At 37.7% G+C, this 26,352-nt stretch overlaps 1 pseudogene across 1 annotated transcript; it reads left to right on the top strand.

The window, feature by feature from the left end:
- The first annotated feature begins 15,129 nt into the window (after positions 1-15,129).
- On the top strand, positions 15,130-25,616 carry LOC143564349 (serine/threonine-protein kinase Nek2-like; annotated as a pseudogene). The gene is made up of 16 exons (XR_013140852.1): positions 15,130-15,152; positions 16,308-16,466; positions 16,652-16,718; positions 16,935-17,000; positions 17,512-17,558; positions 17,654-17,699; positions 17,779-17,859; positions 17,961-18,003; positions 18,382-18,431; positions 18,538-18,619; positions 18,691-18,740; positions 18,936-19,009; positions 19,112-19,163; positions 19,818-20,267; positions 24,576-25,063; positions 25,161-25,616. The product of XR_013140852.1 is annotated as a serine/threonine-protein kinase Nek2-like (transcript).
- Positions 25,617-26,352: the final 736 nt, after the last annotated feature.

The following is a 26,352-nucleotide window of genomic DNA, read 5'->3' on the forward strand; positions in this document are numbered from 1 at the left end:
ATAGTTCGTTATTTAGTTTGGTCGGTTAAAACGTCGTGTAACGCTCATTGGGCCAACAAACTTCATTGCATTGTTAATTCGTTAATTAGTTGGGACATTCGAATTGCCATGTAACGCTCATGGGCTGTCCAACTCAGTTGTTTTTTCGTTAATTCGTTGGGCCATTCAAATTGCCATGGAAAGCTCATGGGATGCCAACACCCACAATTTATATTTCGTTAGTTTATTGTAAACTTAATAAAAATTTAAATTTTAAACTGACTTAACTCCTCATGTAGTCATCACACATAAATCTTATTGACTACGTCATCTAATAACTATTTACGCTATGTACCCCCTCATCTTATAAACTTTTACTTTTAACCCTCATGACGCAATTCCTCACTTCTTAAGACAACATTATTATTTTCACATATTAAACATTTTACTTTTCTTATGATTCCTCAGTTTATTCTTCATCTTATAAATGCTCATTTTTTATTTTTTTTTTGTTCTCATAGAATGTCTCATCTAAGAAACCACCGTCATCCTCGACATCAATCGTCTGATTCTCATGACCACAATGGCCGCTTGTATCGCCAAGGAGATAGCTGTTGCGATCCCTAGGATAGTGACCCAAATTCAAGACATCAATGTAACCGGTTCAACTTTTCCCACTAATTCGTCTACTGGTGACTACAAACCATCTACCTCCACTCATCATCACAATAAGAAACCTAAGAATCTTGTTGCGACAAATTCAACCCGTCCGCAAGTCTCCTCAGACAATAAACCTTACCTCAGTCCTTTTTCCGTCATGCTCCATTTGTAACCGTCATCACTCGGTTAAACCCCTATGTCGTCGCTGCATCCGTTGTAACCGTTACGGCCATCTTGCTAACACATGTCGTGTCCCGCCTACTGCACAAGCTGTCCCGCAACAACCTACCCCTCATGCTCAACCTGATGTTCCTAACACACGTACTTGCTATCATTGTGGAAACCCAAATCACCTTCGTAATTCGTGTCCTCATCGTATCAATGCTCATCGAGCTCAAACCCATCAACCTCATGTCCCTCAAGCTCCTCCCATCAATCACAGTCAACCTTACTTAGCCCAACACTACCAAACCCCGCAATCGCAAGCTCAAGTTTACCGGACGTATGTCCACCAAACAACTTTCTTGCAAACTGTTCAAACTCACGTTATTCTAGCTACCCCAAATCAACCTACCTCGACTGCAACTCCTCATGGTGCCTCAAGTCACGCCAATTAAGCTACTCAACGATCATGAAGACTTTTTCCGTTTCTTTATCTATCTTAATTTCTTTTGTATTTTCTTAATTACGTATTGTAGCGCCCCTTTATGGCCTTGGATTATTTCCAATTTGAATTATTTATCTTTTATATCCTATCTTATGAATAAAGTTTCCTTTTGATTAAATAGATTGTTTATGTAAGCCTACTTCTATCTTAATTCTTTACCTTCACTATTTATAAGCTACCCTTATTAAAAATTTTAAATACTTATATCTTTACGTTTAAAAGTCGTCTAAAAAAATCTTTGCTTTACTAAAACTCACTGCGACTTTTAAAATTATGTTATACTTTGGTGACTTCTAGTGTTTTAAATTAAACTCTTTAAAAACTTTTGTTCCTCAAAGTCATGTTTTAATCAAACGTTTTGTAAATCCACACGATGGGACGAATCATGTGGACCATCCGACGATTAAAATAATTATGGTCCGGAACATAATTATCAGAGTCCTCACATGGGAATCATGATGCGTAAGATTGTGTGTCGTAATATAGAATTGAAAGCGGTTGGAATAACGGTACAAATGTAGAGATGATAAGGACATGGTGGATACGCCGCCGGTACATCCTATATATAAGTGCCCTTATCGGATTTTCATTTGGAGCGTTGTTTTAACTATTCAAAGTTCTGTGCTATGATAAAAAAAAAATTAAATTTTATTTCTCTAAATTTAAGGATGTTGTTATAGTATCCTTTAATTTCGGGACGAAATTCCCTAAAGTAGGGGAGACTGTAACAACTCGGACTTTTCATAATTTATATTTTTATTTAAACCCGACCCGTTTTACGTTCGATAAATTTCACCAATAAAATCTCGCGTTTATCGAATACTTATTATTTTATTATTAATTCTTATCATATTTATTTAATTCCAAGGATATGCATTTTGTACCCTTATCTATACTTTTACCCCTAAATGTTTTCATCTCTAATCTATAAGGACTAAACTGCAATATCTATTATATTATAACCCTTTAAATTACCCATATACCAGACCCGAATACCCAAACCCGTATACCCGTTTTGATTTCTTGAGGCTTAATTCTCGTCCTATACTTGGAAATTGAATCAAGGGTTTCCTTAATCTTGCCATAATCGATACACCGACACCTCTAATTGCGTGAAATCAATTAATTATGATTCGAATTACTTATAATATCAAACCGACCTCAACTCGTTCTTAGTATACATGTTAACGAGCATAATAACTCAATTAAACCCTCATATACAATCCTTGCATCATCGCCGTCATAATCCCTCAACCCAATTGGATTATACTCAGCATCTGCTCTCCGTTCGCCACATGTCTTGGTCGTCACATGTTCGTCTAATTGGCCCTCGATTTGCTCGCGCTGACCCTCTCTGCAATAGCCCTAAACACAATTGATCAAACGTTGAATGTATTGATCAATTGAATTTTTAGGGCTCATATCAAGATCTGCTCGTTTACGTATTTGGTTATCTTGTTTCTATATCAGATAGAAACCATCTGGCACCCCAGCTCAGTTGGCTTGGGGTGTGATGGTGGTGGTGTTAGGAGGCTGGGGTCACGGGTTCGAAACCCTCCCAGTGTGTTTCTTGTTCTTTTTTTTGGTTTAAATCATTTAACATGTTATTATCAAATAAGCTATATTATAAATATTATAACTATATTAATTGGTCGATATTTTATAAATAAAAACCGACATATTAACTCGTAGTTTTCCGAACCTCGGTTAGAACTATATATATATGTGTATATATGTATATATAAAAGTTATTAATTAGTAAAGGTTTTTATAATAAGGATATTTTAAGGTTAATTTAAAATCTCTCTATCTAATAAAAGAGTGGGTTTAAATCAACAAACTTTTTTCCATTTAACCAGGATTCTTGAAAGTGCCACATTCCAAATTGAAAATGTTTCTTAATTAAATTAAATTCATTCAAAATTCAAAAGTTTATTCATTCACAAATATAACTTCTAGACCTTCTTATTCAAATTTAATTCATTCAAAATTAATACATTCAAAATTTAATTCATTCAAAATTATCGAACACAACTTCTAGATCGCAGGTCACTACGAACTAATTCAAATACATATCTCACTTTCTTATTATTCAGAGACATCCAGATGGCAGGGCACTTATACAATCAATTCAACTTCACATTACAGGTTCATTCGATCGTACATCTTTTTAATTCTATTCACATATTCAATTGATCATTCCTATAACTCACATTACATGTAATTATAATTATATTCAATATGCATTCCAACTGTTTGATGAAATACCTAAATGAACTTGAATTCGTTTGTCATATACTTAAAAGGTTGTCTGCTAATTTCGTTTCACTCTATTCGTAAAATTAAGATATGGGTATACAAGTAGTTAAACCATAAGTGAATAGTTTATTATCTAAAGAGTTTGAAAAAGCTGTGTTTATTTATAATCAATTTAATTTATAATAACTTATTGGTTTGACAGTGGAGACTGAAGAAAGACTACCTGTGTTGTCAACAAGGTAGTTTATTTTATTATATTTTGATCTTTGTTTTATAATTTATAATACATATTTGTTTTCATCAAACCATGTTTTAAACTTACATTCATATCCTAATTTACATACTCTTGGCTTTAGATTGAGTGCTTTACAATGTTTCACAGTTAGTGTAAGACATAGTCTGGTTGGTAGTTGCGTTAACTTTGATAATGAAATCGAATATGTATAGTATTAGATTTCAAAGGAGTAATCATTCATCCCATAAAACAAAAAAACAAATGTAGGTTTCAAATAACCTTTTTTCCAATAAATCTTTAATCACTTCTCTGGTTAATAATATAAGATTCATTGTTTAATAGATTATCCAATAAATGTCTTTGGATATGCAATGTCAATGATGAAATTCAAAACATAACACCCTCTAACTTTACAATCAACAAAGACACTAATATGGTTTGAATTGGATTTTTTTTATTCTTTATGGACTTTTATTGTTTTTAAGGAGATAAGGTCCTTCAGTGGTGACCCTATGACGTCTTCTACATATAGCAATACAACGTTGCGAATACCAATCTCTTACTGATGGTATTATATCTCTAAACTCCTATTCTTATTATTGATATAGATTGATTACATTTATCATAATTTTGAGATATTATGTAAAATTTTCATCTTTCGTTTTTTATATAGGTATCACCAATGAGAATTTGGCCTCTACACAACAAATAACACAACGAAGATTGACCAAAAATTGTAAGTTTAGTTTTATTTTTTATTTTTTAATATTTGCCATGTTACAATCACTATTATATTAATTTTTGTTAAGTTTAGATATTTTTAAGGAAAACTTAAGAATAAGAAAAATGATTCCTAATAACAAAAAAAAGAACCCCACCCAGAAATCATCTAAGTCTACACATCATAATGCAGCTTCATATCACCGTTATCATACAACTAATTTTTTTTTGTTTCTATTCATTATTCATATTTATTACATCTCATACAATGTTTGGATAGCAAAAGAAAATACGACTATATTATCGGTAACTATTTATTAATGTAATAACTTGTATGGTATTATCCCTTTTATTTTTATTTATCACCAATTTTTATCTTTCCTTTCAGGTGACTAAAGTGTTACAAAACGTCAAATATCATCTGTTACGAATTTATTTCCCTTTTACGATTAAGAAAATGTCAATCCTTGAACACCAACGACATATCAAACACACATTGGAAATACTTTCAAATTTTCAACTCCATTGCGTGACATCACAAATCGTGGCACCTTTTATGATAATTTCTTTTGTTTTTTCATGCCATCGATATTATTAAATTATTAAATACATTAACAAAATTGCATATGCGTGTCGAACCTGGAGTACAACAATGACACCAAATTACAAATCAGTTTCATTGTTGTCCAATGTCCCATCATCATTGTCGAAGCATGAAATGAATCTGACCTGATCCATGACGATGTTTCCACGGTTTTTCGAGATGAACGAACCACATCTTGATCTTCTTCTTCGGCTGCTTGAGACCTGCAATGGTTTCCGGGGGGCGTGGAGGTGACTGCTAAGAAATCTGAAAGATCTCTTGTTTACAGACACAAAAAGTGGTGGTGGCTCTTATTGAGCATGACCCCTTAATAAGGAGGTGGAGACCTCCTTATATAGAGAGTCTCATGGCCACCATCATGGTACCCTAATGGGCCTAGCCCAGTTGGGGTTACCTCCACAAAACCCCCTCAGCCCAATAACATTGTATTAGTCCATATAATAAAATAAGCCAAACATAATAAATTTAGGGTCGTAAAACCGGGTTTAGTACCATACCCCTACAAGCCCCCCCAAGTCCAGTGTTGCTCCTGGACGCGCAAGCGTCTAGGTGGAGCGCTGGACTTTATGAGGTGTGTTAGGCTATGAGGCGGTTTTTTCCCTGTTCTTTGGCCTTGTCTTTATTGTCTTTGAGTTTTGGGAGGTTTTCTTCATGATGGTGACGAGCTGTAAAAATAATGAAGCCTGCGCGCGAGGCGACTTATGGATCTATGAGAATAATGAAGCCTGCGCGCGTGGCGTCTTACAAGCTATAAGAATAATAAAGCTTGCGCGCGAGGCGTCTTACGAGCTATGAGAATAATAACAGTTTGCGCGCGAGGCGTCTTATGAGCTGTATGAATAATAAAGCTTGCGCGCGTGGCGTCTTACGAGCTATAAGAATAATAGCAGCTTGCGCGCGAGGCGTCCTATGAGCTGTATGAATAATAAAGCTTGCGCGCGTGGCGTCTTACGAGCTATAAGAATAATAACAGCTTGCGCGCGAGGCGTCTTATGAGCTACATGAATAATAAAGCTTGCGCGCGAGGCGACTTATGAGCTACAAGAATAATAAAACTTGCACGTGAGGCGACTTACGAGCTATAATAAAGCTTGCGCGAGTTGCGGCTTACGAGCTATAATAATAATAACAGCTTGCGCGCAAGGCGACTTACGAGCTATAATAATAATGAAGCTTGCGCGAGTTGCGGCTTACGAGCTATAATAATAATAACAGCTTGTGCGCGAGACGTCTTATGAGTTGTGTGAATAATAAAAGCTTGCACGCGAGGCGTCTTACGAGCTATGAGAATAATAACAGCTTGCGCGCGAGGCGTCTTATGAGCTGTAAGAATAGTGGAGCTTGCGCGTGAGGCGGCTTACGAGCTATAAGAATAATAACAGCTTGCGCGCGAGGCGTCTTATGAGCTGTGTGAATAATAAAAGCTTGCGCGCGAGGCGTCTTACGAGCTATAAGAATAATAACAGCTTGCGCGCGAGGTGACTTATGAGCTACAAGAATAATAAAGCTTGCGCGTGAGGCGACTTACGAGCTATAATAAAGCTTGCGCGTGAGGCGACTTACGAGCTATAATAATAATGAAGCTTGCGCGTGAGGCGACTTACGAGCTATAATAAAGCTTGCGCGTGAGGCGACTTACGAGCTATAATAATAATGAAGCTTGCGCGCGAGGCGACTTATGAGCTACAAGAATAATAAAGCTTGCGCGTGAGGCGATTTACGAGCTATAATAAAGCTTGCGCGTGAGGCGACTTACGAGCTATAATAATAATGAAGCTTGCGCAAGTTGCGGCTTACGAGCTATAATAATAATAACAGCTTGCGCGCGAGGCGTCTTATGAGCTGTGTGAATAATAAAAGCTTGCGCGCGAGGCGTCTTACGAGCTATAAGAATAATAACAGCTTGCGCGCGAGGCGTCTTATGAGCTGTATGAATAATAAAGCTTGCGCGCGTGGCGTCTTACGAGCTACTTTATGTCCCGCGCCACGCGCAGATGTTGCATGCGCATGCGCGTAGACTTTGGTTTTGTGTTATGCGCCACGCGCAGATGTTGCATGCGCGTGCGTGTAGGCTTTATGTCCCGCGCCGCTCGCAGATGTTGTATGCGCGTGCGCGTAGACTGTGATATGTGTGAGCATGAGATGCGTAAGCATGAGTAATATGCGTGAGCATATGTGATGCGTGAGCATATGTGGTGAATGAGCATGTGGTATGAGGATTCCCAACCCTTAAGTTTGGCGCATAGCCATATGGGATATTATGAGGATTCCCAACCTTGAAGTTTGGCGCGTAGCCATATGGGATATTATGAGGATTCCCAACCTTGAAGTTTGGCGCGTAGCCATATGGGATATTAATGAGGATTCCCAACCTTTAAGTTTGGCGCGTAGCCATATGGGATATTATGAGGATTCCCAACCTTGAAGTTTGGCGCGTAGCCATATGGGATATTATGAGGATTCCCAACCTTGAAGTTTGGCGCGTAGCCATATGGGATATTATGAGGATTCCCAACCTTGAAGTTTGGCGCGTAGCCATATGGGATATTATGAGGATTCCCAACCTTGAAGTTTGGCGCGTAGCCATATGGGATATTATGAAGATTCCCAACCTTGAAGTTTGGCGCGTGAGGCCTGATGCGCGCATGCACGGCGATGGAGCGGTGACTCGCGAGTGCGCGTGCATGGCGGAGGTCTCTTGCGCAAAATCCACATGGTGGTTTCCGCGGCGGCACATGCACGGCTGCGGAATGAGAATCCGCGGGCGCGCGTACATGGCGGCGGAAGTCTGGTAATTTTTGGATCTGCCATTTAAGAGTTAGACCTGCAATTTTAAACCTAAAATCCAGGTCTGTAATCTAGATCTGTAAATCAGATCTGGATAGATCTGAAGCTCGGAGCAGATTTAAAACCATCACAGATCCGGAGACTTAATCATTCGAGTCCGGCAGTTTCTTTTCGCACAGATCTGGAAGCCTCTTTTAGATCTATGGATCTTTTTGAGCTTTAATAGAACAAGCCTTGAAGCCTTTTTCTGTAAACTTCCAGATCTGGGTTTTTTCCTGGGATAGATCTGACAGCCGAGATGAAGATCGAAGGGTAGTTCGTTGCCCTCCCACGGATGGCGCCAATGTCGAAGCATGAAATGAATCTGACCTGATCCATGACGATGTTTCCACGGTTTTTCGAGATGAACGACCACATCTTGATCTTCTTCTTCGGCTGCTTGAGACCTGCAATGGTTTCCGGGGGGCGTGGAGGTGACTGCTAAGAAATCTGAAAGATCTCTTGTTTACAGACACAAAAAGTGGTGGTGGCTCTTATTGAGCATGACCCCTTAATAAGGAGGTGGAGACCTCCTTATATAGAGAGTCTCATGGCCACCATCATGGTACCCTAATGGGCCTAGCCCAGTTGGGGTTACCTCCACAAAACCCCCTCAGCCCAATAACATTGTATTAGTCCATATAATAAAATAAGCCAAACATAATAAATTTAGGGTCGTAAAACCGGGTTTAGTACCATACCCCTACAATCATCAAATGCATCTATATGTGAGTATTTACACTAATCCATTTTACATTATAAATCGATCTGAATAAAAGTTATGTTCAGTACCTTTGTATAACCTTGAATCTTTAGTTTTTCCAGATTATTTGGGATTTTTTGATATAAAAAAATAAAAGAAAAAAAAACCTTCTTGATTAGGGACTTATTTTTCGAAAACCTGAAAAATTAATGATGATTTTCATTTAAAGATTTTAATAATGATTGATAATCTAGCATTCAAGTGAAGGCTAAAGAAGTCAGTCGAAGACTTTGATTGGGCTATAACTTGCTCAACCTGATTACTTTCTTCTTCAATTTTGGATATAGATAAATTTAAAATATCTTAAAACAGTTTTAATTCTTTCTGAAAAAAAGGAAAAATATGAAGTTTAGTGTTGTTATATTAATAATATTTGACCCAAAAAAATGAAGGTGCCACGAAAAACACATCTTCTGATAGAATGACGGGCGTGTTGAGGTAGAATTCATCAACTACACAAACAAGATCATGTACTTAGATTTTGGTAGAATTCTGCATTTTTGCTTCATCCAAATTATGGCATTTTGTTGTGTGGATGCAGCATGTTTGAATTGATGAAGAGGTAAGAGGTTGATGCTATGAGTTCAGAATGAACAACTTATAAGCTTTATGTTCAGTACTGTTTTTGTAACTCGAGGGTATACAACAATTAACAAAACCAATGATTGAACTCATTACGAGGCTACAACAAGCTAGCACAAGTTAGCACCAACTATCCTCATGTGTATTGTTTACCTAAGAAGTCAAGTTTTGTCATTGTTTGCACATAAGTATGTTGTTTACACTTTACATATTTTAATTATAATAATAGCCCCATTAGGGTGGGGACCCCTAATGGGGCAGAGGCGATGCTTCACAGCGCGAACCGGTTTCTTAACTTCTTTCACGCGGACGGTTCTTTAGCTATGCTTACCGTGGACTTCTCCAACGCCTTCAATATGGTCGACCGTACAGCCCTTCTCCGGGAGGTTCATCATCATTGCCCGTCTATCTATCTATGGGTCCAGTTCCTTTATGCCCAGCCGGCTAGGTTGTACGTTGGTGATGACTGTATAGGGGCTACTACTGGGGTTCAGCAGGGAGACCCCCTTGGGCCCCTCCTCTTTGTCTTAACATTACACCCTCTTGTTCTCCGGGTACAAAATGACTGTAACATCCCATTTCATGCTTGGTACTTGGATGATGGGACTATTATTGGTGGTGCCAATGAAGTCGCTAAAGCTCTAGACATTATCAGCTCGGAAGGGCCATCATTGGGGCTGCAACTTAATATTAAGAAAACCGAGGTTTTTTGGCCAGCGTGTAATGGGGTGAAAGTCAAAGATGGGCTCTTCCCTAGTGGGATTGGTAGACCAGAGAGAGGGGTAAAGCTCCTTGGAGGGGCTGTTAGTCAAGATCCCTACTTTATTAAGGAGTTGGCGAGGCGGAGCGGTTGATCTTATGAAACTCTTACCTTGCCTTAGGGATCCCCAGAGCGAACTCCTCCTGCTTAGGTCTTGCATGGGGGTTGCTAAGTTGCTTTTTGGGTTACGAACATGCCACCTCCATATGATGGATGATGCGGTATCCTGTTTTGATAAGGGGCTTCGAGAAGCCATCGAAGACATAGTTGTATGTGGAGGCCCGTTCTTTGGTGATCTTCAGTGGCGACTTGCATCTTTACCGATGCGCTTAGGGGGTTTAGGCCTTCTTTCGGCTCATGATGTTGGGGTTTACGCTTTTGTAGCGTCGAGGGCTCAGTCTTGGAAGCTACAGAATCACATCTTAAGGAATAGCGGAGTTGTCGACCTGGACTCAGACTACGTGCAGGCCCTAGAACGCCTAAATGGCACTCTCCCAGACTTTGACATTGGCGGTTTCTCTAATATGGACACCGCCCCACCAAAGCCTCAAAAAACTTTGGCGAATGCCCTTTTTGGCAAAATCGCTCAGAGCCTGGGAGAAGTTTTTGGATTGTCCCCCCGACAGAAGGCGGTTATTGAATGCTTACAAGGTCCTCATGCCCAAGATTTTCTGACCGTTATCCCGATTGATGGCTTGGGCCAAAGCATGTCTGCGGTCGAGTATAGGGCCATTCTTAAGTACCGTTTGATGGTCCCAATGTACCCAGAAGACGAAACATGTCCGATCTGCCGTAAGGCTTGCCTGGATAAATTCGGAGAGCATGCGGTTCATTGCAAGGAGATGCCTGGGTTCAAATATCGACATGATTGGGTGCGGAACGTTCTTTGGGACATCTTAAGGCGAGCTGGGAAATCAGCTAAAAAGGAAGCCCCCGTAAACTTCCTTACAGACCCCACGGAAGGGAGATCCACTCTACGACCGGCAGATTTGCTCGTCTTTGGTTAGGCCGGGGGAAAACACGCTTGTGTTGACCTCACAGGGGTATCTCCCTTAGCTGGTTTGAGGGATAATGGGTTTGTAGCTGGGCAAGTAATGAAAAGGGTTGAAACGAAGAAGGTGGAGAAACATGCTAAAGCATGCGAAGAGAACCAACATGTTTTTGTCCCTTTGGCTTTTGATACCTTTGGCTCCTTGGCACCGGAAGCTATCCGTTTCCTAACCAGGGTCCAACGGGGTGTGCATAGCAATGTGTCGACTCCAAAGGGGCAGGGGTATGTCTTTAACAGGTTAGAGTTTGCAATTCAGAAAGGGGTGGCGACGCAGCTTGTTGCCCGCCTACCTGCTATGTTGTTGTAATATCTATGTTTCTATATAATGAAAGAATCATTATTGGTCTTGAAAATAATAAATTATATAGACACTTTGTCAGATGCTAACATAAATGTTGGTCAGGGGTTTTAGATGCTCCGTAAGTTGGTTAAGTCTTTTCATCAATGAGTCTTCGACACAACTTATCAATCACCAACCATGGGTTAAATTGATCCCACTATCATCCAAGAACTTGAACATCGATATAAACCTGCAGTAATGGAAAACCTTTAATCCACCACGACCACACCTCTTTGAACCCACACCATCGCCACCTACCCCCTAACTATTTGACAGATCTAAATGACTCTTCGAAGTTGTTAATTGGGGTCAATTCAACGGTAGGGTGGTATATTGGTAGCTATTTGTGGTTGCAAACCTATTTGAGGATGTTAAGTTTGGGGACGATTTAAGGGTAAAATGGAGGAGACGATGGTTAAGATGGTCTTTAATATAGTTGACGAAGGGATTGATCAGAGGTTGCATATGGTGATATCATGAGGAATTAGTGGTGGCTAACAGACGTGGGTGGTGGTTGGGGATGATGGTTCTCAGCTTGGGTGGTGGATTAAAACAACAAATGAGTTTCTTTAAGAAAGCACAGCCACACCATCGTTTTTTTACATTGAAATTTAAGCTCCTGAGACTCAACACTGAGAAGGTTGACGGAACTCACTATGTTTTTAACTTAATTTTGAAATTAAACAACTAAATAACTCTTTTAGTCGAATTAGGGTTATAGAGGAATTTCGATGGTGGTTAATAGAAGGTATATTACGTTATTGATATCAGAGCGGTTTCGAACTATCTATGTATGTGTGAGAAAGAGAGTATAATAATAATAAATTAACTAAGGGCATAACTGTTATTTCACCATCATTCAAACGGTCAACCAAACGCAAAGGTGATGACATGACATATAATAAAAGATTTTGTAGATGTCATGAATGCAAATAAGCTATTTTTCAAACCCGGGTTGCAAAGTTCGTCTGCTCACACTCTCATACACGAAAAGTATTTATCTCAAGTAGGGTTGGCAAATGGGTCAATTAAAAAAAAGGTTGTTTTGGTTTAGTTCGGAACGGGTTAGGGCCAATAGGTTCGGGCTAGAAGGGGTCCGAGTCGGAACGAGTTTTAGGTCGTTTTTTTTAATGAGGATAACGAAAGAAACGTTTTAGTTTTTTTCTACTTTTTTTCTTGTGTTTGCTTTATATTCTGAGTTATGATTTTTTTGAGTTGTTTTTATTAAGATAAAAAACCCCTAGAAAAATAAAAAAAAACAATAAAAAAATCATAACTCAAAATATAAATTAAAAATGAAAAAAGTTAAGAAAACTAAAACGTTTCCTCTGTTGTCCTCATTCATAAAAAAACCCCGAGAAATGAACTGAAACCGAAAAGTCGAAGAAAACATAACAAAAACAAAAACGAATTGATTGAAATCGAAAAAATTGATCAAAACAAAGCTAAAAAACTGAAACCAATCAAAAATGAAACTGAAAAAACCGACCAAAACGATACAAAAAAACTGAAAACGAATTCGAAATCGACCAAAAAGGAAAAAAAGAAATCGAAACCCAACCTGTCCGGTGCGAAAACTCGTGTCGGCTCAAAATCTAATCCGAGCCAAAACCTAAACCGAACTCGTTCCAATCCAAAACCGTTTCAATTCGATCCTGCCACTTTTCCTTAAGATACTAACCCTCGTCGACCCATTTCTTTAAATTTGTTGACCCATTTTGACCGAAAAATAAGGTGGAATTTTAAGTGACCCATTTAGTTAAAATCTATGCCTCAAACAAACCTATATAATTTTAAAAACAACAAAAAATGACTTATGACAGAATTACATAAATTGTCCTTTATGTTTACCCCAAATTTCACTCTTGATCCTTTATCTTCTAAATTGATGTTTATTGTCCTCTACGTTTCAAAATCTTACAGCTTTTGTTCTTTAGGCCTGACCCGGTTAGTTTTTCTCGTTAAGTCAATTCATGTGCATTCATGTAATTGCACATGAAGGCAAATTGATCACTTTACAAATTCATCAAAGAAACATTTTAAAATTAAAACTAAAAGAATATAATATATATTTAAAATATATGTATATATATAGAGATATTTACTCTCCCCCCTCTCTATCTCTCTTCATCTTCATACACTATCACGCACCCCACCTGCTCACCACCATTTGCCACCAGAAAACCACCATCGCACCACCTGCCGCCATCAACCTCTCTTACCGCACCATAAGAGTTGTACCACAAGATCTTAACTTGTATTACCATACCACCAATCCCCATCTCCGGTAGAGAAATCGTTAGGAAAATCCAACCTTGCAGCAAGAACCTTTCACCTTCATCACCTTCAGTTTTAATAATTAATACTATCGCATTTCCCATTAGGACTTCGTGACCAAAACATGGAGATTGGGGTGTTTATGATTTAGAGCTTCAAAATCAGATTTGGGTGCTCGGAAACAGTGTATTCACCACTTTTGTTATGTTCAATCATTGATGGAAACACATGATACCAACATCGTCTTCCGCACCATCAATATCGCCATAATAAATGGAAAATAGAGAGGTAAGAACATGTACGGAAGGTTGATTCTAGTGGTTTTCCGATCTCCTCTTGCCCCTACCTGCATTCATTACACCGCCACCAACAACCCACTTCTAATTGAAACCCTATAAAAGAATCGTTGGCAGCGGCTTTGGTGGTTCTGTATGGAGGTGGAGGTTGCAACGTGGTTAATAGTTTGTAGGAGATAAAATGGTGGTGCTCACGTGGTTACTAGTTTGTATGGGGGTGGGTGGTGGCGGTCACAGATGGTGTTGTTGTTGATGGATGAAAATGATGATGAAGAGAGATAGAGGGAGGGGGTGAGGGAGGGTAAATATCTCTATATATACATATATTTTAAATATATATTATATTCTTTTAGTTTTATTTTTAAAATGTTTTTTTAATAAATTTGTAAAGTGACCAATTTGCCCTCATGTGCAATGACCTGACTTAACAAGAAAAATAACCGGGTTAGGCCTAAAGGACAAACGCTGTAAGATTCTGAAACGTAAAGGACAATAATCATCAATTTGGAAAATAAATGACCACGAGTGAAATTTGGGGTAAACATAAAAGACAATTTCTGTAATTCTGTCAAATGGTTTGGATCAAGATTACCACCCCCGACGTAAAGTTTTCTATAAGTAAAATATATAAATAACTAGTTTGAGGCCTGTGTATTACACGATTAGTTCTTGAAATTACAATATTTAATAAATAATCAGTATACAATACCCTAAATAATAAACCCGTTAAACACTATTAATACAATCGTTCTACAATAGTTTTTAAAATAAAAGATAATTATAAATATTAAATGTTTGAAAAAATATGAATTAAATAATAAATTAACAAATTCTAAGAATTTATTGTTATAAATTTATTAAAAAGTGATGAGATTTAATGTAAAAGTGACACGCGGCAGATATAGATATTATCGAAATTCCATAGATCTTATAAATTAGTTTTGGATAAATAAAACGATATTAGTTGTAGATGGTGTATACGACAGAGAGTAACAGCAGCAGACACATGGAGTCTCTCTCTCTTTCATCAACACTTGATTTCCATTTCTCAATTACTCACTCTTGTTTCTGTCTGTATAAAATGGCATCCGACAATAATAATCTTCAACTGCTGCTTCAATAATACTCCTCAGGTAAGGTAGGTATATAATACTAGTGACTGTAATCAGCCACTAATCTCTCACTCACTCCAACCCTTACGATTTCAGATGCATTTCAACTTGTTTTCCGATTCCTGATATTATTATTGCATTCACTCGTATTTATTCATTCTCACATTTGTTGTTTTAACTTCAACTTCTTCTGCTTAATTTTGCTGTTATTGTATAATTTGCTTTGGATCTCTTTTCGTTAGATTCAACTGTTGTATCTGCTTGTGTGATTAAGTCATTATTATTCATTATGCAGCAATAGTATGTAAAACTGGAATTGTGGATGATGCATTGTGACCTAATTTAGGCGATACCTCTAAATCAGTCCCTCCGCATTACCTCTTACCAATTAAGCTTCAAAATGATGTTGAATGTAAATTTCACCACCAATTACCACCACATCCGCTTAGCCTCACTTACTTTGTTTTCACATTTTGATGTATATAAATAAATGGTGGTTGAGAGCCACATTACTCTTTTGAGTGTTTGTTTCTCGATAATTATGATTGGTGGATGAAGGGAAACATATTTGTTGTAGGTTATCAATACTTGATGTTAATATTAATAAATGAATTTTAAAGCTAGTTTTTAAGACACTGACACATTGTGGTTTCAGTAGTTACTTTTCACAGTTTGATGTTTATACTTTATACATGGTGGGTGGGAGCACATATTGTTTTCATGAGTATATTATTGTCTTACTACCTAAATGGATAACTGTAGAGTCGGTCTATTAAATGTTAACAGTTAGCGTGTTCTCATTAGTGTTTCTAAGGCACTTACTTAGTTAACATATACCGTGACGAAGATATAAGATATACCGTGTGGTCTTACTTCCGTGATTTTTTCTGCTTTCTAATGATTTTAAGTTAAATAGCATTTTAATTGTTCAATTATGCGCTGGTAGCTGCATATCTTCTATTACTACCTTTTAGTTTTTTTTTGTGTGGTTTGTTTCTTCTCCTTTCTAATCTCTTTTAACTTTTATCTCAAGAAAAGTTGCTTTAATGTGCAAGGTTGCTTGTATTATAACTATTATATTGTTTATGTTTTATGCTACTGCGTTTTTATTTCTCTTTTGTTATTTTAATAGCAGTTTGTTTTAACATCTTAATTTGTATGCTACTATGCTTACAGGATTCGTATCATTGAATGTATGACCGGAAGAAGAATCTTGTAGCCTCCATAAGTGTAATGCACTGCTAGCTAGATGGATCAGTACGAAGTGCTTGAGCAAATTGGAAGGGGGGCGTTTGGTTCCGCCCTTCTCGTACGACATAAACATGAAAAAAAAAAGTGAGGACGGGTTTGAATTTTTTTTAGTTATTTTTGTTTTAATGCCGGGATCTATGTATCTGTTTACTTGTTTCTTTATCATGATGTGTTTCATGTGTTTCATGTTTACTCAATTATGCTAAAAGTTGCATTTTCATTGACGCATATTGATTATTTCTTCCATTTTGTTTAACTTTGTATATAAGGTACGTGTTGAAAAAGATACGCCTTGCCCGCCAAACTGATAGAACACGCAGGTCTGCACATCAAGAGGTTGGCATCGTTTACTTTGAGCATCCTGCAGTCTTTTCTTAATCCTATTTTGTTTGCTTTAATTATCCTAAATGCACCTAGTTTAATCATTACTTTTATGAACTTCATATTCTCTAATGTAGATATGTGATAATCATGTTTGTTTCGCATTAATTACATCTAAACAATGTCTAGTTATCTAGCATGCACAAACTAATCCACCTTTTCTGTTTGTAGATGGAGCTCATCTCTAAAATGCGAAATCCCTTTATTGTGGAGTATAAAGATTCCTGGGTAGAAAGGGTAAGGAAATGAAAATTTATTTTATTCTGTATTATGTTCATAGCCATTATTTTCAGTGTAATTCAGTTTACACTCGCCTAAAATCTTAACATAGATATTTGTAACAGAAACTCCTACAAAAGGATACTATATAGCTGAAACAAACTGTAGCATCATATATCTTTAACTTTCCTCTAATTAAAACACAGATATCAATCATGCACAGCTTGATACATTTTTCTCACTTACTTATGTGTAGCGTTTTTATTTGTTTACATGCACCTACCGGGATCAAATTTGGGGCCTATATAGTGTATTATACATTTATACCATTTGTCATTTTTGTGCAACGTGTTTTCAAATTATGAATTGGACGTAGTTTTCTTTTGCAAGCTCTATCTTGCTCAACTGCTTATATATGACAACATAAAGCTGTTATAACAATCTAAAACAACATTGGTCACAAAATGTTCATTTTCTATCACAAAATCTGTACTAACCATGTGCTTTTATGCGTATATATTTTTGACAGGGATGCTATGTTTGCATTATTATAGGATATTGTGAAGGTGGAGACATGTTAGTACTTTGTAACCATTCCTCTCAAATTATAATGTTATGGCACAGAGCTAAATTGTTATTGGCATGAATTTGACAATTTTCTCCTTTTACAGGGCAGGAGCTATTAAAAAGGCCAATGGCATGCTGTTTTCTGAAGAGGTACCTATCACCATGCACCTAACCCCCCCCCCCCTTTTTTTCTTTGATTGTATGGCCTAAACAGCAAACTATCATGCAGAAATTATGTAAGTGGCTTGTACAACTCTTAATGGCGCTCGACTACTTACACTCGAATCATGTTCTTCACCGGGACATAAAGGTTATCTCGGCGGATTAAATTGCTTTTTGCTGAATTATCATAATATTCTGAAATTTTATGGACCTTTATTTGCTGATCTTTATTTCATTACCCTTTTACAGTGTTCAAATATATTCTTGACAAAAGATCAAGATATACGTCTTGGTAAGTGTATATCAGATTGGTCGAGTGGTCTCAGTTGGAGATGGGATTGCACGTGTTTATGGGTTGAACGAGATTCAAGCTGGGGAAATGGTTGAATTTGCCAGCGGTGTGAAAGGAATAGCCTTGAATCTTGAGAATGAGAATGTAGGGATTGTTGTCTTTGGTAGTGATACTGCTATTAAAGAAGGAGATCTTGTCAAGCGCACTGGCTCTATTGTGGATGTCCCTGCGGGAAAGGCTATGCTAGGGCGTGTGGTCGACGCTTAGGAGTACCTATTGATGGAAGAGGGGCTCTAAGCGATCACGAGCGAACATTTTTATAATTTAAAAGAAAGTGACGACTCACCATCATGGCATCATCATCAATAATTCTTTCAGGTGATTTTGGACTAGCCAAGATGTTGACTTCAGATGACCTTGCCTCATCTGTGAGTGATATGTTTCCTAAAGATAACCTTTAGATTTGAGTTTTAACTTTTAATCTCTATATTTATTGGGAGACATCTCATTGTTTCTTGTTTTTACTTTACATAGGTGGTAGGAACTCCTAGTTATATGTGCCCCGAGCTTCTTGCAGATATACCATATGGTTCAAAATCAGATATTTGGTCTCTTGGTAAGGGAGAAATGATATTTGATTTCTTAATATCGACACATATTAATGTTTCTCCATCTTCTGTCTTCTAGGATGCTGCATATATGAAATGACCTCCCATAAGGCTGCATTTAAAGCTTTTGTAAGTGTTCTTATATACCTTATACCTACTTTATTAACGATGTGGCATGTTACATCATATGTCACCTAAAAGGCTAAAATTGATTTGATAGAAAGCTAATATGATCCAATTCCCGTGACCAAAAATCCAAAATTATATTTTAGTTCCGCCTGGCCCACCAAATGCTTAAAATTTTGTTGTTAACTTCTTAAACAGGATATGCAAGCACTGATTAACAAGATCAATAAGTCGATTGTGGCACCACTTCCAACCAAATACACTGGTGCCTTGTGAGTCATGACTTGCATGATTTTTCTTCTTTGTGTCTTGTGGCATCACCATCAAGTTAATTTAATTTTGGAACCTAATTATTTTACTCTTTTCTGTTTCAGTTGGGGCCTTGTAAAAAGCATGCTGAGGAAAAATCCAGAACTAAGGCCAAGTGTACGCATTATACAAATCTTTTATGTTATAAAATCAAATCTTGCTTTGTGTAGATAGAGGGTTAACTATGTTATAGTTTCTTATTCATTCTTATTTTCCAACTTTGGGAGGCCTAGCTCTTTAACATGGCTTCTGCACAGTGCTTCACAATATCAATAAATTTAATGGCATAACAGTAGCATGCTAATTCTTCCATCATAGTTACAAGGGTGGCAAACTGAATGGGCTGGTTTGCGGGTTAATGTTTACCTGTTTTAACACATTTGTTTTTAATATTGAGCATCAAGTTTTATAGCTAAACATAGTTGTTTATATACACATGTATTTTTAGTTGTAATTTTGTAATTTTAGAGTATTAATATGAAAATAAATAAATAAATAAAGTAAATAAAAGTTTTGTTGGGTTAAATTTGCCGTGTTTGTGTCAAGATGCGAATATGCGTGTTGTGTTTGGGTTCGTTTTCGGGTTTGATTCACCAACACGACCCATTTAGCACCCCTATCGGGCAGGTTGTGTAACCGATCAAAATGGGCCGGATTGGCGATTGGGTCCGATTACCCTGAATGATGATCCGTTTTTCCGTTTCTCAAACTGTTTTCTTTATTGCTTACGTTTTTTACTTCAATAAATAAAATGTCTTTTTGATTTGTTAGGCAGGAGAGCTACTAAGGCATCAACACCTCCAGCCATATGTACTCAAAGTCAACCTCAAACTAAACAGCCCCAAACGCACCACATTAACCACCACCCATTGGACCGAACCCGATTACATGAAGAAAACAAGATTTGCTGAGCCCCTTTGTCTTCGTCCAAGATCAAGAGACAGACGGCTATCATATGGAAATGACAGACCTTTGAATCCGAGCATATCTTTAGGTGACTTAGGTTCACCATTTTTAACCAAGCGGTGTCAGGATTCCCCTCATTATTTGCATAGAAGAGTGGAAAGAATGTCTATTGGAAGCACCTGTGACGACTCACCCGTTGATAATAAGAATATCTCATCAAAACCTTCCAATTCTACCAAGAATCTTAGGTTCACTTCACCAAAGATATCCTCTGCTCCTAAACAGCGATCCGGGTTCTCAAAGGGCCGTGAAACGGTAAGATCGTTAAATTTCGTTTCTTGCATTTTTTGCTTCCCTTTTACACTAATGTGTTAATCTGAGGGTTTGCATGGGTCAGTTTTGGATTCAAACTGAATGAAAAACTGAATTTATCGTTTGGTTTTCGATTTGGGTTCAGTTCAGTTACGGTTTGGGAAATGAAAATTGGCCCACAATAATGAATTTGGGCCTTAAGACTTTGGCCTAAATCTTTTTGTTAATTAATGATTAACTGGTTATTATACATTTGGGTTACACTATTTATTAAATTATTATAAATTACTCATAAAATCGGTTTGGTTTGGTTTTCTCTGTTTTAGTTGCATGCAAAACTGAAACCGAACTTGTAAGACCCCGTTACCGGTAGCCCTACTTTCGTGTTGGATTTACTCATAAACGCAGTTCTAAATATCAGAGTTAATTAAAACATTCGCGGAACATTAAACATTCAAACAATTACATTCCATAACCATAATTCTTGTCTTATTGAGCATTCATAGTCATTTAAAAACAAAACATAGTCTTTTAAAATAAAACATCATAGCAAAATCTTCAGATGCCAGCTTCGTCCAACTCTGCCATGTGTCCTTCTCAAGCTACCTGCCTCATTCTACTCACCTGCGTGCATACTAAAAGTCAGCTACGCTGAGTGAGTTCTAGTTAATCACATACTCATACAATACCTTCTTACATTTCATACTTAACCTCTTAACTTTCTTTCATACACACATAAGTGCATATACTTTCATTCTTACCTTCATACTTTCTTTACATACATAATCGTACGCTTTAAAGAGCCTTTCGCCCTATAACCTCACAGATATTATAAGGGTCTGGTCCCTGACATCACAGATATTATAAGGGTCTGGTCCCTAACATCACAGATATTATTAGGGTCTGGTCCCTCTTCGTTACCATACAACCATGCCTTTTCTTCGTTTGTTAACTTTATCGCATTCATACATATAAGCAAATACATTATACTTACCTTATACGTAACACTACAACCTGACAGTACGTGCAATATTCGAAGATCGTTCACGTACTAACAAGCAATCATTCATACATTTCACATCATTCATATAAGGCATACACTTATCACTTAGGATAAGTGTATTAACAAACATATCGAGTATGCACACAGCCCCGAAAAAATAACATAGAAGTGGGGCTAGAAACTCACCTGAATCCTGTTACACTCTCCGTTAATCGTTAATCCCTTCTTGAGCTGTGCACGGCTAACTGTATAATATTTACATGTATCAGTTAACTACTACTACTCATTTGTATTTCTATCTTTATAAAACCCACAACGAACCCAGCGGGGTCTAGGGGCGGCGCCCCTAGCAGGGTCCAAGGGGCAGAGCCCCTGGCTGGGGTCGAGCTGCCAGGTCAGCTTGGAAAAATTTTATTTCCATTAACTGTCGTAACACATTTTCCATTATAATTTCGAATCATTAATTAATTTGCTAACTCCAGCGAACTTATCATTAAGTGAACTTAACAATAAGCGAACTGCTTGATTTGCTAACATGAACTTTAAGATCGAAATCTTACCTTTATGTGTTCGGTTTGCGTGGTTATCTCGTATCTAGCTCGTATATCGAAGATCTAATAATGGTCGGCTTGATTTTTGGACTCGAATCCGCTCTCTCTCTCTCTCTCTCTCTCGGCCGTATGAGGTGTAGTGTATGTGTGTGTTTTTGAGTGTGTAGAGATTTATGAAAGATGGAAATGATAGTTAGGGTTTTAGGATGGTTTAAGGGGATATTTATATCCCTTAAAGCCCATGGACCTAAGGCCCATTACCCTTAATCCATCTTAATTAATCTAAGTCCATGATCCGTTCTTTACTCGGTATTACTTGCTTAATAACGCGAAATCACTAAACATAACTTTCTTTATTTATCATTATAATATTCAGGATGTTACAAGTCTTCCCTCCTTAAAGAGGTTTCGTCCCCGAAACCTAACTATTACATAAACAGACCAGGGTAAAACTTGCGCATCTCATCCTCGGCTTCCCAAGTAGCATCCGATCCTTTGCGATGTTTCCATATCACTTTTACCAAAGGTATAACTTTGTGACGAAGCTGCTTCTCCTTGCGATCAACGATCTCTATCGGTTGCTCGATGTAGTTCAATTGTTCATTAACCTCAATGTCCATCAATGGCACTTGAGACGTGTCATCAGCTAGACACTTCCTCAGATGAGAAACATGGAAGGTTGAATGAATCCCCTCTAACTCATCGGGTAAATCCAGCTTATAAGCTACTTCACCCACGCGATCTACAATCTTAAACGGTCCAATGTACCTTGGACTCAACTTCCCTCTTTTCCTAAAACGGATAATCCCTTTCCAAGGCGAGACCTTAAGCATGACATTGTCACCAACGTTAAACTCAATTGGTCGTCGCCGCTTATCTGCATAAGATTTTTGTCTGTCTTGAGCGGCTTTCATTCTTGCTTTGATCTGATCGAACTTTGAAGACGTTTCTTGAACCACTTCTAGGCTTCCCATTTCCTTCTGACCAATCTCACCCCAACACACCGGGGTTCTACATCGTCTACCGTAAAGCATCTCAAACGGTGGCATACCAATACTTGAATGGTAACTGTTGTTATAGGAGAACTCTGCCAGGTGCAGATGATCATCCCAACTCCCACCAAAATCTAAAACACAAGCACGCAGCATATCCTCAAGGGTTTGGATCGTCCTTTCAGACTGTCCATCGGTTTGAGGATGATACGCCGTACTGATGTTCAACCTCGTCCCCATAGCTTCATGGAATTTCTTCCAGAACCTCGAAGTAAACCGTGTATCTCTATCAGACACGATCGATAACGGTACTCCATGCTTGGTTACAACTTCTTTAATGAACAAGTTTACTAACGTTTCTGACGAGATGGCCTCTCGTATGGGCAGAAAGTGAGCACTCTTGGTCAAACGGTCCACAATCACCCAGATAGTATCATGATGCTTAGCTGTACGAGGTAGCTTAGTTATGAAATCCATGGTGATGTGTTCCCATTTCCACTCAGGTATCTCTAGCGGTTGCATCTTTCCATAAGGCTGCTGATGTTCGGCTTTGACTTGTAAGCAAGTTAAGCACTTACTAACATAGTCTACTACCTCATTCTTCATTTCCGGCCACCAATAGGCTCTTTTTAAATCTTGGTACATCTTTGTAGCTCCTGGATGAATCGAATATCTTGACTTATGAGCCTCATCTAAGATTCGACCTCTGAGATCTCCATGGCGTGGGATCCACATACGGTCAAACCTAGTCTTAACACCATGAGTGTTTTCCATTAGCTCGTCTTGTTGGCCGTAAACTCTTTCTTTCTTTACCAACTTCTCGTCTACTAGCACCTCTGACTGCACCTTGATGATTTCTTCAAAAAGGCTTGAGTTCATGATCAACTTGTATGACTTTACTGTTGCAAGGACTTCCTCATTCTTACGACTTAACGCGTCAGCGACTACATTAGCTTTACCGGGATAGTACTTAATGTCGCAGTCATAATCCTTAATCAACTCCAACCATCTTCTCTGCCTCATGTTCAATTCTTTCTGCTCGAAGAAGTACTTTAAACTCTTATGATCTGTATAGATAGTCATACAGATCATGAGGCAGAGAAGATGGTTGGAATTAATCTAAGTCCATGATCCGTTCTTTACTCGGTATTACTTAGTAACGCGAAATCACTAAACGTAACTTTCTTTATTTATTATTATAATATTCAGGATGTTACAGAACTGAAAATTTGGTTTTTATAAATTGTTGGTTTGGTTATTTATGTTCCATTTTTTCGGTTTCATGCACACCCTTATATGCTATCATAGTTAAACTTTTTATAAAAAGGATATTTTCGTCAATTTTTAAAAATCTGAGTACTTATTTATTCAAATATAAAGTCTAAGGACTTATATGAATATTCAGCAATAATCCATAATTTTTTCAACAATATTCCTTCTCAGTAACATATTACTAGAGGTGGCAAAATAGGTGGGTCAAACTTGCATTTTTAGTACACTTATTTGTCCATCTATTCTTATTAATTAATGTGTTGAATATAATTACAAAAGTATATTATTAAGTCAATACAACAGTATATTTTTTGTTTAGGATAAATTGATTTAAGAAGTTATATAAAACTAAATACCCTTTGGGATACTTGCCTTGTTAAGTATCTTTTGAACCAGTCAAACATAGAACTTAACCCGAATTGACCCGTTCATAAGTAAACATGTCAAAATTATACTTTTCAGCTTTTATTCTGAAATATGAAACCGCTTACAGATGCAGGATTCGGATTCAAGAAGTTCAGTAAAACAACAGTGTCCCACAAGTAGACTGGCGTCCTTCCCGCTTCTGAAAAAGCCCATAATCGAAGATTCCGTTTGCAGAAAAAGCACAGGCTTCCTTGATAGCATCAAATCTATGGGTGTTTCAGTCAACGCCCCTCGAATTGACAAAATGGTTGACTTCGATCCAACCCACGGCCCGTTCGGCCCGACCCGCAGAACCTAGATAACCTCTGTACAAGGGTCATCATCCCCACCATGTGACCGGTCAATCATGAAAGACAAGTGCATGGTTCAAGCCGTTGACACAACATCCGTGAGACATAACTCAAACTCCCCAACCGGGAGTGACTGCTCGGACCAAAATGCAACAGCGGGTGCATCGAGCCGAACCTCATCAGACTGCAGGCGGAGGCGGTTCGACACGTCATCACAAAAACAACGAGCCGAGGCGTTAGAAGGGCTTCTTGAGTTTAGTGCAAGGTTGTGGCAAGAGGAAATGCAGGCGGAGGCGGTTCGACACGTCATCACAAAAACAACGAGCCGAGGCGTTAGAAGGGCTTCTTGAGTTTAGTGCAAGGTTGTGGCAAGAGGAAAGGTTTGAAGAGCTTGGAGTGTTGTTGAAACCGTTCGGGCCCGGGAAGGTTTCTCCAAGAGAAACTGCCTTTTGGTTGACTAAAAGCTTAAAGGAAAATGCAGTGAAGCAAGAGGATCAATTTCAATGATGAAGTTGAATTATTAATGTTATTGTTATTATGATATGCAGTTATTATGCATGGACGTATTTTAGTCGTAGAAGGTAACACGAATACGGGTATGGGTATGGGTACGGATATGGATACGGGTATGTAGACGAGGGTTTAGGAACTATTTCTCTAATCTCTTGTAAGTTGTAACCGCATGTAGTGTAATGACCTTAGTTTAAACTTTAAATCCCTGTATGTTTATGTTTATTACTGACATCTTTTGATTTTAATCATTAGGTGTGAGGTAATCTAGGTTTTAATATAAATAAAGATGGTGAATTTAGATTATGGATTCTCTCTCTTACATTCATCACTGTAATATTATAGTATAATTTTGTTAGATTCTGAACAAGTTGGTTGAAGAAACACTCATCTACTCATATCATGACGTATTATGGTTAGATCTATATTTTCACCGGGTAAGGAATAACACTGTATTCTTGAGTTTTTTTTTTATGGGATAAGAAAGGAAATGATAAGATTTTAGTTTGAATCTTCATTCTTGAGTTTTTTTTATAAAAGAAATGATAGGAAATGATAGGAAAACTTGGGTGTTTTAAGTCCCAAAGTTTTCTTGCCAATTTGGCATGATTTGGAAAGAAAGGCAAGGATAAATATTTATAATTCCACCTTACCCTTCAATCTACATCTAATAATTGTTTTAAAAAGGCTATATTTGTAAAACTACACATTTTTTTCTTTTCCTTTCCTTTCATTTAAACTAAAGAATGTAATTAACCATTTCTTTCATTTTTCATTAAACTTGAGAATGCATTATATGCATGTACTTTATTTTCTTCTTCCATCCTATCCAATCTTATACTTTCCTTTCTTTTAATTAAAATCTCGAGAACGCAGTGTAAAGGATGAAGTTAGGTTAAACAAGTTGAGAGTCAAGCTAGATCCGGATTCGTATCTTGCAAAACAAACCACCGTGAGCTTGTTACGAGAAAGACAAATGGGTCTTCTCGTAACCACCCTCCGACGTGAGAATAAGTATTATTCTTCTAGAGAGAGAGAGAGTAA

Source organism: Bidens hawaiensis, unplaced genomic scaffold (assembly GCF_021521415.1).
Source record: "Bidens hawaiensis isolate Kalapana, Puna unplaced genomic scaffold, B.hawaiensis_p1.1 tig00021989_1, whole genome shotgun sequence".
Lineage (NCBI taxonomy): Eukaryota > Viridiplantae > Streptophyta > Magnoliopsida > Asterales > Asteraceae > Bidens > Bidens hawaiensis.